The sequence below is a fragment of the Caloenas nicobarica genome, chromosome 1 (genome assembly GCF_036013445.1).
Source record: "Caloenas nicobarica isolate bCalNic1 chromosome 1, bCalNic1.hap1, whole genome shotgun sequence".
NCBI classification, from domain to species: domain Eukaryota; kingdom Metazoa; phylum Chordata; class Aves; order Columbiformes; family Columbidae; genus Caloenas; species Caloenas nicobarica.
Window position 1 is genome coordinate 183292744 of NC_088245.1, and position 14060 is coordinate 183306803.

The 14060-nt window shown below is 40.1% G+C and overlaps 1 protein-coding gene across 2 annotated transcripts in view; it reads right to left on the minus strand.

Annotated features, from left to right (window-relative positions):
* ENOX1 (ecto-NOX disulfide-thiol exchanger 1) overlaps positions 1-14060 on the minus strand; it is a 365314-nt gene that overhangs the window by 278066 nt on the left and 73188 nt on the right. For both annotated transcript variants that reach the window (XM_065637556.1, XM_065637549.1), the window contains exon 2: positions 10265-10338. The gene's annotated coding sequence lies outside the window, so the exon portion shown is untranslated. The remainder of the gene's footprint in view (positions 1-10264; positions 10339-14060) is intronic.

The following is a 14060-nucleotide window of genomic DNA, read 5'->3' on the forward strand; positions in this document are numbered from 1 at the left end:
GAAGCATTAGTATTAGAGGAAATAAATTATTATGTGCATTTTCTCTTCTATGTGATTAATTAAAGGGAGCCAGGTATCCATTGTGTTTTGACACTAGTGTCAGATGTGACTGCTGATACGGTGATCCAACAGTCTATAAAAATGGAGGAAGAAAAAAAAGATGCTCTAAGTACAACTAGAGTTTATAGCAAATCAAAATCACTGTACCAAAAGTTTACATGAACCTGACGAATTTGCAGAAAGATAGAAAGGAGGTAGCCTGATCAACCCCTTGTCTGTCACAGCTTGTGGCTATTGGAAGGAAAAGGAGAGATGGCTTCTCTCAGGAGTAAAAGCAAGCACAGACAATAAGGAAAAAGAACTAGAAGATGCTGCAGACAATCTACCAAAGAAGAAGAAAAGTCAACAGAAAGGATCCTAGAGATTCTTCACTCTGTTGTTGAATCTTCGAGGAAGAGAAAGAACTTACAAAAGAACAAAGAAAATGCCTTTTGGAGAAAGGGTGGATTTTCAACGGGAAGGAAGCCCCAGGGAGCAGTGGGAGCTACATGTGGAAGCCAGACACAAATGCGGCTAAATCAGCGAGAGGAGAGAGAAGCTGCAGAAATGCACAGTATCTGCCCTGGTTCATTTCCATGTTCACAAAAGCAACATAGAAAGTCACTTTGCTTTAAAAAACTGAAGATCTAGTCCAGGCTAGCAGCCCTTGTACATCTCATATGGTGCTAACATCCCTTCTGTCCTAGGCCTCCAAACCACTTAGTGCTAGTATTCAAACTTTAGGGTAGAAACAGATCACTGAGGAAGACCATTCTTCTTCCAGTCCTCTTAACTTTAACCAGTACTCTTGACCAGAGAACATCTTCCCTGCGTGCTTAAAATGTTATAATGATTCATAATTGAGCTTTTAGCTAATGTCCTTCAGAACAGGCAGGATTCAAGAAGCTCTACCCGTGGACTGGCAAGTTTGTCACATGCTTCTTGAGATATTCAGTCCTTACAAGTGTGGTGAAGTGAACATTCTTCCATGGATGATAGTTCCTTGCTCCTCTGGGAAAGACAGTGAGAAGACAGTTTCTGGCCTAATGTGATACAGTTCTGCACATCTGGGCTGGCAAAGCCTGGCACAATCCCAAACCAGCCTGCAAAAAGGCGAGAACAGTGCCGTAGAGAAGCCTTCACCAAAGAGCAATCTAGGAATGACAGGTGGATGGATGGATGGATCTATAGCTGGGTCATATCCACACTAGAAGCAAGAAGTTCTCAACATTTTTTTTCCCTTTCAGATTTTCAAAAGAATAATGTAAAAATTAATGTCTGCTGAACTGGAGGCAAGGAGAACTGCAAGAAAGATGATGATGTGGCATAATGAGGTTACAAACCAGACAACAATATGTCTGCGGCGTAAGAAAGTTATAGCGTAATTTTCTGAGTTGCCTGTATCAACTCAGAAAGAAATGTAGTCTCTACCAAAAGAATGTATTGCAGCAAGTCTTCTTGCTGATTTGGGATGGTAGCATTTACCTTTCCTTACAAGCCATCAGAAAGACAATTGTATATTGTGTAAATACAGTGGGGACATGGATTAATTTCAAACCTATCACATAATCTGATGAGATTTCCCTTGAGATCTCCTAACTCTTTGCAGCACGGTGAGCCGTTATTTCCATACTTATTGGAAATAATGTCTGAGCCCAGGCAAGGCATAATATTTCCACTGAGACTTGTCATGACGGGAGTGGAATTAATTCTTATTGTCACTGTACACATCGAGGGTCTTTTTGGCATTATCAGCATGTAACCCCAACAGTATTTAAATCCATGATGATACAGTATACCATACAACAGTATCATCTGGGGCCTCCTAAATTTGGACCTGTGTTCCTTGCTACATATACTGAACACAAGTCAGATTTCACCTGCATCTACATAAGCCCAGTGCAATTCCATCATCTTCACTGGTCAAGCTCCTGGTTCACACCAGTATGGAATCCAAACTGGATCTGTGATATAACGGAAGTACTCAACATCCTTTTAAGATGCAAATTATTAAGAAAACAGACATTAATCACAATAAGCTGTGATGCAAGTTGTCATAGGTTAGAGGATGAGCAAGAAGCTTAATTTTTTTTCTTGCAGTCAAATTCATTCCCTCTCATTATGGAGTTACTTGTCTATCTTAAGTGTTCTCCAGCTGGTTGCTGTTACCAGATGTGGAGAGATCCCTTTGTGCTTCACTATGAAACTGGCTGTGCTGGCATCTTTGGCTGTACAGAAGACTCAGATACATTAAAATATTTTTTAGATTTCCAAGCCATTCTCCTGCAAACTTTTACCAAATATTTCTGGTCTATTTTTGCAAGCAAACTTTTTCTGGTTTTAATTGATCTGTTTCTCTTACCTGATTCATTCAAGGATGCTTGTAACGCTGCAATTTGTCACCACGGAAACAACTGTTTGGTCACTACAGTTGATGTCACTGAATGAATCAAGTAAGAAAATCATGGAAATGATTAAAACAGCCCATAGAAAAATCAAACAACCAAACTAATTCAGTAACAATTTGGAGCAACCCGGGAAGAAATTCAATTGAATGTGATGACTTAATTTCAGCTTTCAAAATTGCAGGGTTTTTTAAACTTTTTATGTTTCTCTGTGGGTGGCAGCCACTGAGTAAAATCCAGTAAAATGGGTTCTAGCAAGCTCATCTCATACCCAGCACCACATCTCACAATGAGATTGCTGCAGCTTCAAACCTGTCTCAGCCAAAACTTTCATGGGAAGCTGAGGCACAGCAGTCTTCTCCCTGAGGGCACGCTGAGACCTGACTTGTCCACTTAATTAGCCACTTAACCATTCCAGCCAAAAAGGCTGAACATGCAGATGTCTGCAAACAGCCTGCCGTTGCCCAGCAGCTTTAAATATTACATATATATATCCTTCTCCAGCTCCATTTTCCTGACAGAAGCAACCGTAGGCCAGAAATCTCTTCAGCTGTTGTTCCCTTCATATGTCAATGCTACAGTAATGCCTGTTGTATGGATTGATGTTGATTTTCATCCAGGATTCTGTAAAGTTTTGGGGGAAAAATCTTGTAAAGGGAAGATACCATTTCATAATCCAGGGCAGCCTTTTGGAGACTTACCCATAACTCAAGTACAAATGCAGGATAACCATATTTTTTTAAAGTAACATATTTCTGTTTTTAGCAGGAATTTAGACAAAACCATTTAAGATTTTGGCTAATTTAAAAATGTCTTACATATTTCTTACAGCTACTGGTAACACACAGCTAAAAAATGCCATTCCAAGGTGGTTCTAACTTTAGAAATAATAATAAATCCTATTTACTTATTATCTTAATGTCTTTATAATATTGTATTAAAAGATAACCTCACCGTATTTCTTATATAATATGATTGATGATGACTTAGAAGCAGTGACTTTCATCACTATCACATGTGAAATCTCTGGAGGATTAAACTTTAGGAGAGACTCTCACAAAAAGAATCACCTCTTTTATAGCCTTACTAATTAAATGTAATTAATTTACTAGTGCCCTGGAATTGCAGGTATTAAAAAAATAATAAAATCCCTGAGCACTTTTGTTTTGCATGTGATAAATGCTACAATCAATCTTTCCTTTTAAGGAAAATACAGAGGAAATAATATTAGCTGACAGTGAAGTTCATCGCAGCAGGTCGATTGAGATTGTCAGGATTCATTAGCATGCGTGTGACTGGTAAATCATTGAGTTAATTTTAGGTTGAGTGACATATTTAGAAAACTACGAATCACCTTATTTTGTGAATTTAATCAACCTTTGCTCTTCCCTGGATAGTTCACCGTACATCTGCAATATTAAGTCAGAACTGGCTCTTCACACTGCAGCCCTCACAAATACCAGCAGTGTGCAAACTTTCAAAACCATCACCTCTATTAAATTCTGGCCTCTAGCAAGGAGTTTGACACAAATAAAGGATCACAATTACCGAGAAAACAAAAATATTGAGATTTATGCTGAAATCTCAATTTGCTTTGTTACTAAGAATAAAAATGCTAAAGTCCAAAAAATACCAACGCAGAAAGATTACTTCTCTGGAAACTTTGCAAAAAAATAGCTTCTGTTCAAACAATATAGTCTATCCTTAAATGCTTCTTTCTGACGCTCTGTTAGCCCAATTAAATTACATTACAAAAACAAGAATTGCACTACATGTGGATCTTCCTGCTCTGGCTTGTAATAAAGGCTGTTTTCAAAGGTAGGCAGCATCTTTTTCGAAGCTTAGATTTATTTGGAAATAAGTCACAATTCCTAGCTAATGTGAGCTATTCATTTATTTTTCATCTGATGTCTTCTGATCTCTTAGCACAAAGTTTCTCTTCATTTCCAAAAGACATTCTATTAGCACCAGATTTGATATTGAACATGACAATATTTAGGTAACACAGTGGGCTCCCCTATGTAAAATTTAAGCTGTGAAGATATGCACTTGCAAAAAATGGCAATTACTCTTCAGTTTCGTCTTTTGAATATGCAAGCAAATCGCTTGTGGATTACTGGCAGCTACAGCCTGGGCTCTGACACTTAACTGTTTGTTATTAATACGCAAAGCAATTAATGTAATTATAAATATGAAAAAGAAAAATATCAACACTATTTACATTAGTTAGTTACTAGGAGGTAAAATACTTTGTCAGCTATAACACAATACAAATTGCTGCAAAGCGTTTAATACAATTATAACAGGCATATATATTCAAAGCACTACAGTTTATATTCTGGGTCTGTTCTCCTGGGATCAATTTATGATACTCTGTGCTGAGTATCTTGTCTTGACAAAATAATGATACTTGGTTCCCGTGTTGCTCCATTTGGCTACCACACACTTTATGTACGTGTAGGACTACAGACCCAAGCACTGTGCAGCAAATAGCACATCTCCGGGATGCACAGGGCTGGGAAGCAGCGGGAGTCATTAGTATCTATACAGAAAACACCACACACGAGTGTGCACCTGCCTCTCCTCAAACATCTTCCTCAAGCAAACATGGTAAAAAAAGCAGAATAGAATCAACAGCAGTTCATATACACTTCTTCACTATTGGCATTGGTTTCTTGAGTGTTCACATTAAGAAAACTACTTGGACATTTACCATCTTCACTCCATTCATGCGTGGCATGCAGTGACAGGCAGCAACTCTGCAATGGAGGTTCAGGAGGTCTAAAGAAATGATTCTTAGAGATGACAGCCAGCTAGGAGAGTACTGTAAGGTGGGCAAAACACACATCATGAAGTGACTTTCACTTTATCAAATACTCAAAGTCATCAAGCCATTTAAACAGAAAGACTGCCCTCATTTTCCTTAATTTTCTTGCATTTGGAATTAAATCTGTGTTCAGAATTACTGGTCTTATGAATAGTAACCAATCTTAAACAAGACTATTTCAAAGCTCCTTATTAGTGCTTTAATTTTAAAGTCTGACAGTTGTGTAACACAGAATCATAGAATCATAGAATGTCCCGAGTTGGAAGGGATCCACAAGGATCATGGAGTCCAGCTCCTGTCCCTGCACAGGACAACCCCACAGCTCACACCATGTGTCTGAGGGTGTTGTCCGGTCTCTTCTTGAACACTGTCAGGCTTGGGGCAGTGACACCTCCCTGGGGAGCCTGTTCCCGTGCTCCACCAACCTCTGGGGGAAGAACCTTTTCCTGATGTCCAACCTAAACCTCCCCTGGCACATCTTCCTGCCATTCCCTCGGGTTCTGTCACTGGTCACTAAAGAGAAGAGATCAGTGCCTGCTCCTCCTCCTCCCCTTGTGAGGAAGCTGTAGCCACCATGAGGTCTCCCCTCAGTCTCCTCTTCTCCAAGCCAAACAAACCAAGTGACTTTAGCCTCTCCTCATACGGCTTCCTCTCCAAACCCTTCACCAACTTCGTAGCCCTCTTCTGGACACTCTCTAGCAGCCTAATATCTTTTTTGTACTGTACACAGTATTGACATCCTTAATTAACCACGCCCTGTGTTACTTGCTAACATACAGCACGTTCAGCAGCGTGATTCAGCCATGACTGTTCACATGAATCAGAAGATGTTGGTTCCCAGGTACCAAAGTGGCACTCTTGTAATCAGCTGTTGCAAACACACATTTTCTAGCACTGCAAAGTGGGACAAATGGAGACAAAGGGAGACAAACGGTGGCAATGGCTAGCCAATTCAGAAATTGGAAAGGTTTTAACACATAATTTCTTTGCATAACTTTGATAAATAGAAGGGACAATATAGCAGAGATGCACATTACTAAATACGATGCAGTGCCTAGATGGGGAAGCAAGTTAAAAATGAACAGGGAACTGCTCAAAGCTGACACTTCTAACCAAACCAAATTGCTACTGTCCAGTCAATAGCGGCTGGTGCATAGTCCTGTTTTGTTTCCCAGCTGCTCCATGGGGTTGCTCCAAAGCTCATCAAGAGCAACAGTCCTTTTTGGGTGAAGCTCTAGGTGAAAACACGAACAGACAAAGCATCTATATGCAAGTCCTGGCTCAGGGCTGGCTGAGGGCTGTTACAACTCCAGCTTTTTGCTGGAGCAGCCTTAAGGCTACTCTGACTGCCTTCCCTGCAGGCCATGGCCCCGAGGAGAGAACACAGTGGTTAGAGACCGCTGTTTCATCCGTGTTCTCTCCTCCTTTGAACGGAGCTCCCTTGCTCAAGTGCTCCAGCAAGGAGCTGTTTGAGGAAACAGCCATCCAAACCCAGCACTGTCTGCAGCGGCCTACAAACTTTGTGGTTGTAAGGGGAGGAAAACAGCCACCCTGCACCTCCAAGGGGGTCTTGTTAGCCATACACACCTGCAAGACTACCAGACACCGTCCTCCCTGCTACATCAGGCCATGCAACACCTCGGGTGACCCAGATGCAGGGACAATCAGGGGACTGCCTGCCTTGTGGGTGACCACCAGCTATTAATCCACAAAATTGCCCGTACAGCAGCACCAAAGGACTCCGTGCCCTGCACAGGAGGTTTGCTGTTTGGGTGGAGAACGCACAACCCTTCCAGCAGAACTTCACAGCGTGTGCCTGGTTGTCACAATTCACCGTTACTTTCCGTGTTTAATGTTTCAGATTTGTGTGTAGTTTTAAAAAAAATAAGTTGGAGTGTGCCAGTTACTTCTCCAAGGTTTCAGAACACAAACTTTGCAGTTCTTCTGCGGTTTGGCACAGGCTGCCACAGATGGAAGACAGATATCTATCCGCCAACATTTAAAGAGGACCAGATTTTTTTGTTTAGAAATTTTGCTGTTACCGCTCCCAGTATTGCAATCAGCCAGACCAACCCTTCCCTCCGTAACAAGTGCACACATGAACAAATGCGGGAGACCCTTGCCTGTAGAGGATTCACATGCAGAGACATCTGCAGTGCATTGGGACTACCTTGGTGGTTAGTTTTGGAAAGAAAGGGGCAACTTTTTCAAACCTGGCTTGGAAAGCTCTGAAACTCAGATATCATTTACGAAAGAGGAAGGAAAACAAGGTTGCCCAGTAGCCATTTCAGCTAATGTCAGTCAAAAAGATTTGCTGTTTTGGAGTCCTTCCAACCCAAACAGCTGAGGGAAGTTTTTTAATTGGTGCACAGTCTTGCTAAATTGGCTGCGCTCCTTTCCCAGCTGACGGCTGCCAATTTAGACTGACCTCAAATCCTGCAGCTTCCTCCCCTCAGAGTTACAGTCGTTCTCTGTCGTCGCACCTGATCCTTCGCAAAAGTTTCCGCACCTTCCAGGCTCATCACGACAACCCTTCGAGTATAAGCCAAAGCCAACTTAACACAACAGATTTTGTTTTTCTCTCAGAGGCACACATATGCCACAAAGATTGCAGTTCATCACCTATGCTTTTCCAACATTTCTTAGCACGCTCAAGTGGGATAGTGCTCCTGCAAACAGGGCAGTGCTGATGCTTCTTTTTCTTTACCTTTTTTTTCCTCTTCTAAAGTAAAAAAAGTTGCTTAAAGCAAGTCTGTTTGGAGTTAAGTTCATGGTTTATGCTCAATGAGCTGTCTTGTGCTGTATCTAAAACCGCCATAAAAACATTGTCACCTTTTCCTGGAATCCAGTGCACAGTCTGGGGAGTGGGGCTTCCTCTTCTGCTCCAGCATCCCTTGAGCCTGAATACTTCAGAATTTGAAGATTTCTTCCTTATGCAGAAGGGTATTGCTACTGGGTGGTGCCTGCATGACTGTGTGCACGCATGGATAATTTTCCAGGAGCAACAGAGAGTAAGATATGCCATAAAAGTCCTACAGCGCTTACTGCTTTCTTCCTTTCTGCATGTCGTCTTGGGAAAAATTCAGGGAGAAAATGAATGCTGACAACCGACAGGCATCGGGCAGTGTCTCGAGGAAAGCAGGGAAATGTGCTGCCCCTCAGACAAGGGCACCGGTGGTGGGAAGGGAGAGGACAGACGGCTGGTTCGCTCCCAGACAGGGATTAGGAGTCACAGGTGAATCGAGGCCACGTGCCCTACTAATAGCAGCAGCTTCCTGCTCAAAATAAGAAGCAGGTTCACACATTTGTTCTCCAGTTGGGTTCAGACATAAGCTGCAACACAGATGTTCACAGGGCACGAAGGGGACACCCAGCAGAGCTGGCTGCAAAAGAAAATTTACAGGAATGACAGCAAGTTGCCTTTTACAGCAGGCTCTCTAGAGAGGCAGTAAAAGGGAAACTCATTCTGCTATGTTGGTTTTTTTTCTGATACTCCTCCTTGTGTAAGATGCTACTGCTGCTAATCTCCAGAGACTGAATATGAATTGAAAAGAGGAGGAAAAAGAGGAGAGGGGGAGAAACAAAGAAACAAAGAAACAAACAAAACCAACGACAACAAAAACAACCAGTCAACCAAACAAAAACCCCAAACAAACATGGGAAAGCAAAATAAAGGAGCGAAGGAGAAAACAAAGCAGAATGAATAAGACTGAAGAAATGTGCCACAAAGAGGGAATAGATGAAAAGGAGAGAAGTAAAGGCACATCGATAGGTTTGAAAAATAATAAGGAAATGTAATAATCAGAAACACTACTGAGACCTTCTGCACACACTCTGAAAGCACCATTAGACATAAGATCCTCTGACTGGCTTGGACTCGGGTCTGAACATCCAGGAAATCCAGTAATAGGACAATCATATATTAAGTGATCCAGGCAGGTACCTGATCCATAAAATGGATCTCCACAAAATTGAGACAATCATTCTTCTCCAGCCTTTGCGAGACATCTTTGGACCTACAGATGATGCACGCTATGAAAGTATTTTGCATTCTGATTTTTACAGAACAAGCAACTTACTGGGAAAACCTGTTTTTGTAGTGGGGTCCTCTACACCAAAAACTGGTCATGGATTTTATTCATAAGAAGCATTCAACCTCTCCTCCATTATAAATCTCTTCAAAGTTTCTCATATAGATCAAGGTAAGTTCAATTGTTACATCCATCTGTTCAAGAAACCTTTTCCTCTTTAGAGTTAAGACTTAAAAGTTTGCCTAGGTCTATAAACCCTTTAGAAAGAATAAAATCTTCTAAATCTTGTTTCCCTTTCTCCATTGCTAGTTTCAAGCATCATAAAGTGTGACCAGACTCTTGAAAAAGAAATCACCTAAAAATTGCTTCGTTATATGCACGAAAGTATTTCTGAAACTGTCTGAATATTTTCTGTAAATGTTCCAAGTGAGATACTAGCTTCACTGAAACACTTGAGAAAATTTCCAGCAACTTTAACATACCAAAGATTTCAATCTTTATGGCCATTTTTTTCCCAGTATTTAGTCACATATGTGTCTTTAATACCTTTAGCAGCTGCAAAGAAAACCAAAGGAAACACAGACGAAAAGCCAGTTAAAGCACAGCCCCAAGTATGGGGCAATCAAGAGTAGAACTACTTCTCATGATCCACTGATTTTACCTTCAAAAGTTCTTACTTGCTCATGGAGACTTAACTTTTTGTTCAGTCTGAAGTTAAATTTGTAAGTTTGACTACACATTTCTCTCTGAGAAACTGTGAGCATCATACCCTTCCCAATTTCTGCCATACAAATACCATATGTGCTACTGAAAATTCAGCCAGCAAAATCCACCATACTGACCCTTTCATGGCACCTGAGATTTATCAAGAGCTGTAAGAAGTTCAGCATTAAACTGTCAACAAAATTCACACACACTCCAAATTATCCAACACAAAACATGAATGTATCCATTACACATACCTATTTATTCCAGATATTCTCCAAGTTTCAAGAAGCGTATAACCAAGAATTGCTTCAAGTTCAGAGTCCAAGATCTGAAAACAAGATAATGTATTTTTTTAGAAGTCACTAAAAGCATATGGCTTAAGCATACAAAAGAAAACAAACAAACAAACAAACAAAATAAAACACATTGTGCAAAATTACTGTTTGGAAATGAGTTTATGAGCTAGTCCTTCTAACACTCTGCATCACATGAAATGTGTTGTGGGTGGTCAAAACAATGGTATGATAATGTATAGGCTATTAAATTCAAGATATATATGTATCATACTGTGTAGATTCTTAAGCAGCTTCTACATATGAGTTCCAAATTAGTAGAAAACTCTGAAAACACATGAAATTTTCAAACAGCAATTTTGCTACAACTATCTGCCATGAAAGAACAAACCCAACATATTGAATATGCAAAACCGCCAGTGGCATAGAAGAAAATACAAATGTATAAGGAAACCATAAACATCCCTATGTATATTTAAGCAATATTCTGCCTTTAGTTTGCAGCAAGACAGCACTATAAATAAGGTAACCACATGAAAAATCAAGGATATCATTATGTGCATTACCTCTTTCTTGTTTAAATATGCTGAACGTGGCATTTCTGCTACAGGTGTAAAATTCTACATGTACTTTTTTGTAAGCATACGTATAACACCTAATCACAAATAGTCTTAGAGTCCGTGACCCTAGGCATAATGTGTTTGACAAGTCTAATGTGCTTAAGAAAGCAAAAAAGAGGAGGAGGATGCATTATGAGAAAGAAACAGGCCCAGAAGACCAAGGAAAGACACAAAGTAGGAAAACAAAGAGGAAAAAATTGTTCATATGTCCAAATGCACTTGGTCCAATCTTTGTTCTGGACAAAGACTTCTGAGATGACCACATCAGCTTCACCATTATGAGTAGATGCTGTATTTAGATACTTCAGTGGCACCATTAGCACCTTTGAATTCTGCAGCAGGACAGACTATTTCACACAGTGCTGCTAGACAGCCACAGCTCTTAAAAAACTAGTTAAGATCCCTCATTAGAAGAAGCCTTACCTCCTCCTTTTCCCCACAATTTTGCCTGAGATTTTGCCTGCAGCTGCACCACTGAGACCCACTGCATGATTCCCAGTGTAGACAAACCAAATCATCCCAGCGGAGTTCAGACGAATCAGTTATAGAATAGCCTATACCCACTAGGCATCAATGGTCACCTGGCCAGGAGCACCTATGTGCTCCAGCTGAAGAGCAGGCATTTCCTTCTCCAAAGGCTTGGCCCACCAAAGGAGTCCTAGACTTCCTCTGTTCCCTTCTGTGAGCCAGTAATTTTCAAGCAGAGAGACACAATGTAAATATCAGCATGGATAATTATTTCACTGCTCATTTTTTTTGAAAGATAATCAGACAGAAAGATAAGGCTCGCTCTGAGAAACAGAAGCAGCAGAATTTTTTATCCAGCAACTGCATGAAGGATTCCGCCAATTCTTCTTACAAAAGCAACAGTTCATTGATGTGTAGCTGCTGCCTACCTTCATGGGCAAGAACAACTACAGAAATCCCTCACTGGTCTTCTCTACATATTTTCAGGCAATCTCTATAAAAATGACAACTTCCAGCTTTATTTATTCTATGCATTACGTTGTCATGCCTGCTGTTGATGTCAACTGCAGACGAGCCAGGCTCAGATGCTCAGGTTCCATCATAGAGGCACAAGTAACACCAGATCTCTGCCCTTTGCACCTCCTACTCAATTCCCAAAAAGAAATTTGGACAATAAGGTGTAGAGAAATCACACTGAGAATGCCATTAAAGTTAATGTGAAAATCAGCCAAATCTCACCTCTAATAGAAGCTGGAGCTATTTACTAGGCAATACTGATAAAAATCCGCAAGATCAGAGGATGGCCAAAGTTTACCCTTTATTTTCTGCAGTAATGTCCTCTGTTTTTTCTGCAATTCGTTCTCCATCAATTAGCCTTGTAGCACTTTTTCCATATACATTCATGCCCCTTGCTTTGTTTTTTCCTCTTACTTATCTCCCCCATCTCTTACCACTGCATGTTTTATTTTCATTTGCAAGGTCTCTACAGTTGACTACAAGCACTCATGTTACCACACCTTGACCAGGAGTTACCACCTGTAAGCTGAAGCACACTGACCACCTAAATACATGCTGTTCCTTAGCTGTGACATCTTCAGCCAAGTGACCTTCATGCTGTGTAGTAGATTCCAGGGGCTGAACTGTCAGGTCCAACAAAACTTGTGTCGTAAAGGCAGCCTTCAAAACACCAACTGGGTGTAAGATTTTACTAATGTGGTAATGCATGAAACAATATTGCTTAAAGACACGTCTCAAGGGATTGTTGACCTGAGAATTTCCTATGACATATTTATAGAGAAACAGTATGAATTATTGCGTGGCTGAGATAGCTCTGTGACAGAACATTTGCAGCCAAAGAGAAGAACAATTATATTTAAGTATAAGCACATGATTTGCTATGCATAACAACAGTGGTGTTTATTTTAGAAGTGGTTCCCCATCTGACAGTTCCAAAAAACCTCATAGAGTTAGTAAAAGATGCCGAGGAAAGTTTTTACTTGTAGTACACTCTCTATCTTTAATAACACCAGCTGTTGCTTTTACAAACACATTATGCCCTTCACAGTTATCCCATATTCTGCAAACACCGAAAACCCCCCAAACCCTCCCACAGTTATTAACATCTGCTTCATTTACTAATTCTGACAAACTGAAGGACAAAGGCATGATTTAACAGATTGCTCTGCTTAAAGAAACAATGCAGTTCATGAAAGGATTCATCAAATGCCCCTGTCAGAAAGCTTTACAAAGCACAGCTTAATGAACGTATGCAAATTGCTATAATATATAAAATGCCTGATACCACTTCAACGAGTAATGTGCTTATGAAATCTATAGAGAATGGTAAGATAGACCAATCTAATTTGTCTTGGAAATAAAGTGATTTGGTTTCCTCCGGATAATTCCAATCTCTTTTTTTTTTTTTACACCTGGTAGCATGACAGCAATGCATTACCTATAATAAACCACTGCTTTAGACCCTAGAAGATGTGATTATTCAATAGAAAAAGCATCCAGCAACAGACAAACTGGAAGCACACTTCAATATTTTCCTTCAATGTTTTGACATGCTGGCATTCTTTAAAAATGTTATTTCCAAGCCTTGCTGCATTTAAGCAGCCCCTATTTTTTTTTTATTTTTTTGTTTGGTTGGTTTTTTTGGTTTTTGTGGGGTTTTTTTGCCATTGCTTGATGTGAGGTTGAAGCCTGAATGTAAGTTAGGCTGATATTTACAGCATGAGGAACTGCTCAGGTCTGAAGCACATCAGAAAACAACATGTATCCGGGATGATCACTGCTGTTGCTGGTTTCAACATTATTGATCTAGAGATCTGATCGTTTTCTTTTCATCAAGATAAGGAAAGAATGGCTTATGAGCCAAAATGATTTTTGATGAAAAAAACCCACACATTTTCTAGAGCTTCTTTCCCCTTACAACTGGAAGTTCTTTTCACAAACTTACTTTGAAAAAATATAATGCATTTTCAGTGTTTTGTCAAAGAAACTAAAACCCACAATCACCTTTTATAAATTGATGGAAAATAAATAGAACTTCTCTAATTTTTTACTTGGAAAAAAGTACATACAAAAGAACACAGCATAGTAATTGCCTCAGAAACTAGCAGGTGCAGAGTTTCTAGATCTTGGCTTTACTATTTAGGACTAGGCAA